This window comes from Crocodylus porosus, unplaced genomic scaffold, assembly GCF_001723895.1.
Source record: "Crocodylus porosus isolate Cpor-Errol unplaced genomic scaffold, CroPor_comp1, whole genome shotgun sequence".
Lineage (NCBI taxonomy): Eukaryota > Metazoa > Chordata > Crocodylia > Crocodylidae > Crocodylus > Crocodylus porosus.
Window position 1 is genome coordinate 4,112,792 of NW_017728936.1, and position 6,000 is coordinate 4,118,791.

At 45.6% G+C, this 6,000-nt stretch overlaps 1 protein-coding gene across 3 annotated transcripts in view; it reads right to left on the bottom strand.

The window, feature by feature from the left end:
• ARHGAP32 (Rho GTPase activating protein 32) overlaps positions 1-6,000 on the bottom strand; it is a 464,420-nt gene that overhangs the window by 345,231 nt on the left and 113,189 nt on the right. The gene's annotated exons all lie outside the window — the stretch shown is intronic.

Below are 6,000 nucleotides of genomic sequence, written 5' to 3' on the forward strand. Positions count from 1 at the left end.
ACAACTCTGGCTTGGTCTACAGAAGCTTTGTTACTGCTGAGCGCACAAGCTGGACAGGAAGCCTGCTTTTCAAGGCTGCCATTTGCACAAGGGGAAAAATAAAAGATTTGTTTTGGGGTTGGGGGGGGGGTGTTACTTGCACACTGGGCACATTACAACAGACATGTAGTTTGCGTAAGGGATTTACAGGTAGGGATATTATTTGGGAACCCAGAGAAGCGTGCATGTATTATCTAAATCAGCGTAACTGCAACTGATCAGCCATTGGATAGCAGAATCCAGTTTGGCTCCAGGTCACTTGTGTTAACCTTTTCTTGTCATGCATTACAAGTAGTCCAAAACTCAACAGCATTTGGAATCATTTTCAAAAATTATAAGGTTGCACCTGCTGTAATGAATATTACAAAATATGATGGGCGCCAGCCATCAGTGCTGCCTCTGCTAACAAACCCAACACTGTGAGTATCACAGTTAACCAGGGAGAGGGTTAACTGGACTCTGCTAACTCACTAGGGCAAGCAGTTCATTAGCCCTCCCAGATCAGATCGACAGAGGAGGGTTTCTTGGGAGAAAGGATGTGGGCTGGGCAGAGTTTGGGAGGAACAGCCATGCTTGAGGAAGTAGGTACAAGCCAGGTTTTAAGGCCAAACCCCAAGGAAGGAGGGAAACTTAGACTCACTTGATAAGAACACCTGCATTTAGGAGGAAGACGCTGATAAAGGAGATTCATTTCTATTCAATAAAATAGTTGCACATGAAGGATGTTAATTTTGTGTCTAAATTTTGAGAAAGGCAGAGTACAGAGACCACAAACCACTACCAAGAATCTCAAGGCACTTAAAGTATCAAAAATATACAAATTACCATATTATCTTGCATGAAAGAAACACTGGTTTTAAGGAACCAGCTGCTGGTAATTGAGCTTTGCATTATAAGTGAGGAAACATGGTAACAGCAGTTGCCACCAAGTGAAAGCAATTCTGCACCCATTCCACAGGGAACAGAATAATGAGCAGGCTCAGCTTCCTACCTGCTACTTCTCAGTTACTTACTGCCAAGAAAGATCTTTCTTCTGGTCTTTATTCTGCCTTTCAAAAAACAGGAGCATCTTATCCCCGGAGCATATTGTATTCAGGAGAATTTGGTACATGCGGACCCATCACAGAATTCTGTGCAGAAAGCTAAAAACAGGAGAGTCTGCAATATTTTTTTTTCAATTTTGACATGGAAACCATCTGATTTGCCATCCACAGTGAATAGGCCCATCGCAACACAAAGGAACAATATTAATAAACCACCAGCGCCCGGCTTTGAAAAACAGCAGCCTGGGGAAGCTGAAGCACCTCCAAATAGCTTTCAGGTCCAACCAAGCAAGCAAAATAATTTTCAGAGTATTTTATTTGCTAAGACATGTGACCTATTTTAGGCTTCACTCTGGTTTGATTATAATTAATGGTAATTTGTACAGATTTCAATTTAATACATGAACTAACTCAATGAAAACGGAAAGCTGGGTGATTTCTTAAGCTTTTCCATTTAACTTAAAAGCTGTTTTCTGATGTTTTAAAAGTTGAAACACTAAAATAAAATCTATACTGTATGTCAGGTCTATGTATTGTTCCTCTGTCAGATAAGCTCTCCATCGCTCCCTAAGCTCTGAGACAGAAATCAGGGATAAGAGCTTTGAAGAGACTTTCATGCTGGGGAAACCTGAAACAAAAACAAAAACAGGATTTTTGAGTCTCAAGAAATCTGCATTCCTCTTGAATAGAGATACGGGGTTTTAATTGTTTTCTTTGACACAGCCCAGCTTTCCCTTTAAGCCTGATACTGAACCATGGTGATATTTTAGGCGGTGGATTGCTTTTTAATCTGTTATCAGCCAGTCTGCTGACAGCATTGTATGACAAGATAATGCAAGAATTATGTAGGCAATGCATTAATAAAAGAAAAAATATATATTCCATTTGATTACTACTCACTTATGGGTTGCATATTCCCAGCTCCTGCAGACTAAGCTGACAGCACACTCTAGGGCTGCGTGCATTCCTCCATTCTCCCCACAAGCTCTCTGCATGGCTCCCTTTCATCCTCACCCAGCATTTCAGATTTCCTAAAAAAAATGTGTTCTGGGAACACCTCCATTTCCTATTCTTGCATCAAGGGCTCTACCCCTCTATTCCACTTATGCCAGGGGTTCTGTGGGCTTCCTATCCCGCACTCCCCACAGTTATTTGTCATATTACTGTCTGACACAGCCTTTCACAGTGTCAGCATCTGGGATCCGGGTTTTCTGTTCACCGTGGAAAAAACACAGTAGGACCCAGATTTTCTCCTTTTAAGAAGAAAAACCCAGATCTTCTCCTTTTAAAGAGAAAAAACACAGGAAACAATGGGTTTCCCCTTGCAGGCTGGCAGAGTTCCAGCCTGCAAGGGGCTTGGGGGAGCAGGAGGTAATCAACAGGAGGCACCATGTGTACATGCTCACATACACATGGCCACCTGGCAGCCTGGAGAGCAGCTCTCCACAGGTAAGTCTGGCATGGGGGAGTGGGGGGAATATAGGCCCCCATAGTGAGAGAGGGAGGGAGGGAGTTGGTCTGGGCTGGACCAGGGGCTGCAGCCCAGCTGGGGCAGTGTGGGGCCCAGGGCCAGAAAGTGTGGCTGCAAGATGGAGCTGCAGGCAGCTCATCCACCAGGGTGGGGGGGCACATGCCCCCAGATCTGTGTGTGGGCTGAGGGTGGGCTGCAAGTGTAAATATAACAATAAAATACTATGTTCAGCTGATACATACAAATGCAGTTTCATTTTAAATCACAGAAAAGCATAGATTTTGCAGTTTTTAAATCAGAGAATTTGTGGGGTTTTTCATCCGAGAAAACCCAGATCCCTGGTCATCATGTAAAAACTTTACGGACAGGATGGGGAGAGCTGTGATAGGAGTACCAGCTAGAAGGTATTCACGGGTGCCATTAAACAGCTCTTTGATCTCTACACAATTAGAGATACCCAAAGCTGTAGCTTGGCTAAAAATGCATGTCAGGGGCTCTGCGTGGTGTTTCCCCTTTTATTTTCCAACTTTTACCAAAATCAGTAGGATACTCCCTACTGATGACTAGGAAGATGGGACTAGAAGAGGTCTCCTGGGCAACTGATACCGATTCTTTGTGTGTACAGACATTTACCACATTCCTCAAAATCACCATGCAAGCCCTTATGCATATTTACAAAGCACTAAACCAAAAAACCCCAATACACTGTACCAGACCATAGGTAAAGAAGGGGAGACAAGGGCATTGCCAATGCCCTGCCAGTGCAATGACAAAGATGGCACTGGTCCATATACAAGGTTCCCAAGAAATGGACCATGCCCCATGCTTGAGGGCAAAAGCCTTAACAGTATGTGCCCATCTGGCCACCAGTATGGCTATGACCATGAGCAGAGAAACAACCACTGAGCAAGGAACCTCTGAGTTTTCTAAACAGTGGCAGAACACTCATCTCCCCTCCTTGCTCCCACCCTTTACTGTGACTCGTATCCCAGCACTTCAGAGGAACATAAAAAAAAATGTCAGGAAGCCAACAGTTTTCATGGAGGGGGAGATCCTTCCTGGTCCCTGGAGGCAATAAGCAAAATGTTTGAAGCATGGCATTGCCAGGCACCTTCCACAATGCAAGCACGTTATCTCCGCAGCCCAACGCTGGAGTTGCAATGTCCTGTTTCCAAATATCTCCCACGCTGACTGCTGAAACAAGAATTCCCTATCTTATCATACCATCCCTTTCATAAACTTACTTAGCTCAGTCTTAAAGTGATCTACATATTTGGTAAAAAGAATTCCTTTCTCTATTGGTCTCTGTTTTAAGCTAATTGGGATAAGCTCTCAAATCTTCATTCGTAAGAGACGGTCCCCATTCCCTTAACCATCTGACTGGCCTTTCTTTGTACCTCTTATAGCAAGTCAGAGGTGAGCAACCTCCAGGCACATATGCCAGAGCATGGCACGTGAAGTCATTTTGCTTGGCATGCATGCCTCATGGTGGACGGCAGGGAAGAGGCCAGGGTTGCACTGCTACAACAAGGATCAGGCCCCTCACAGCTCTCCTACCATCTGCCTGGAGGCATGCGTGCACCCGCTGCCAGTAACAAACTGGGTTGGGGCTCTACAGACCTTGGTGCAGCTGCTTGCAGCCTCCCTGCCAACTGCTGTGAGCAGCCCGGGATCGGTGGCAGGCAGCAGGGGCTTGCCCAGAGCCCAGGCCAGCAGTGGCAGGCAGCTGGGAAACTGCAAGCAGCTGCACTGGGGTGTGGGGAACCCCAACCCGGCTTGTTGCTGGCAGCGGGTGCACGTGCACCTGGGGAAGCCGGGGGGGGGGTCCTGTTGTGGTAATGCAGCCTTGGCCCCTTTCCCACTGTCCACCCTGAGGCATCCATGCACCCGCTGCTGGCAATGAGCCAGGTCAGAGCTCTGCAGACCCTGGGGCAGCTGCTTGGCTAGGCTGTGCTGCCACAACAAGGGCCAGGCTGGGCCGCTTGTGGCTCCCCCACCATCCACCCTGGCATGCCAACATCTTCCACGCAGATTGTGGGTGTTTTTGGTACTCTTTGCAAAAATGTTGCTGACCTCCAGTTTAAATTCACCCTTTTTGAACACCAATGCCCAGAACTGTACACGATATCCTAAATTGGGTCTTACCACTTAGTATTTCTGTGTCCCTGTTGAATAAAGTACACCTTTCCTACAACTGCATTAGCTTCTTTCATATGCATATCATACTGGCTTCTCATGGTTATCCTATAATTCAGCAATAAACTCAGGTCCCTCTCTGTTGTTTGCAGTTTGCATCTTCCTCTTAGAGCCAAAGTACTTCCGACTGTTCCCTAAATACGTGATTTTGCATTCATACTGTTAAATGACAGAACAGTACAGAATAAACAAAGGATGTCACATTATTCTAACAGAAGAGAGATAACAGAAGCAATATGAAATCATCTCAACTTGAAGTTTCTTTTTCTGACCTTGTTAACTTGGTAGCAGGAACAGCCCCTGACAGTTAAGAAATTATAGATGAGAAATCAGGAACAACTGGAAGAAGGAGGATAATGAACACATGCAATGTTTTCCAACTGGGATGAGAGACCTGACATACTCCAAGATCATGTCTGTACTTGAATCCACATGTGGAGTTTGTAAATCACTTAGCATGGATACACAACTGTTAAAGCAATAGTGCAACACCCACCACATTGTTATCCTACAGTTGTTTTGACATGCATCATTATGGCCGTATGGGAAAGGTGATGTTTTAAGTGCTCCGAGGCCTGGTCAGACAATCATGTTACTACACTTCTGGATTTCTGGGATATTTCGTGCAGGCCCGCAGCACTCCTACAAGCTAGCAATGGATTTGGGCTTTGCTCCAATCCATAACTCCTATAATTCCTTTCATTTCACCCTATCATCCCCAAGGGTTTTACAACCCAGATCTATTTCCACCAAGTGACCAGACAAGATACGAGGAAAAACACTGGCAAGTGTCCTGATTTCCTTGATGATTTAATGTAAACAACCTACTTCTAACAGTTGGGCAATGTTTTCAGAGCCGTGGTGGAAAGAGTGCAGCCTTCGGGGGACTGAAACTCCAACTGCAGGTAGGCAGCCATAAGACTGGAAGCAAGCTGCAACTGATGATTAGCAACTGAGAGTGTAGCCACAAAGAGGGTTAAGAGCTTCAGGAGCAGAGCATGAGATAGAGGGATAGCTGTGGTGCTCAGGAAGAAGCACAGAGCCTGGGTTGTCGTCCCAGATGCTGAAGACAGACCGCAAGTTTACCTGTCTGCTTGTTTGTCGTCTGCACGCTTGTTTTATTTCTACGTGACAAGTTTGCCCTATGAAAGTAAACTGGCTGGAAAACCCAGAACACAATGCTAACTGGCCTTGAGAAGAAAGCTGGGCGAGTGACCCACTCACCCATGGCAATAACAACACTCAAGGAGG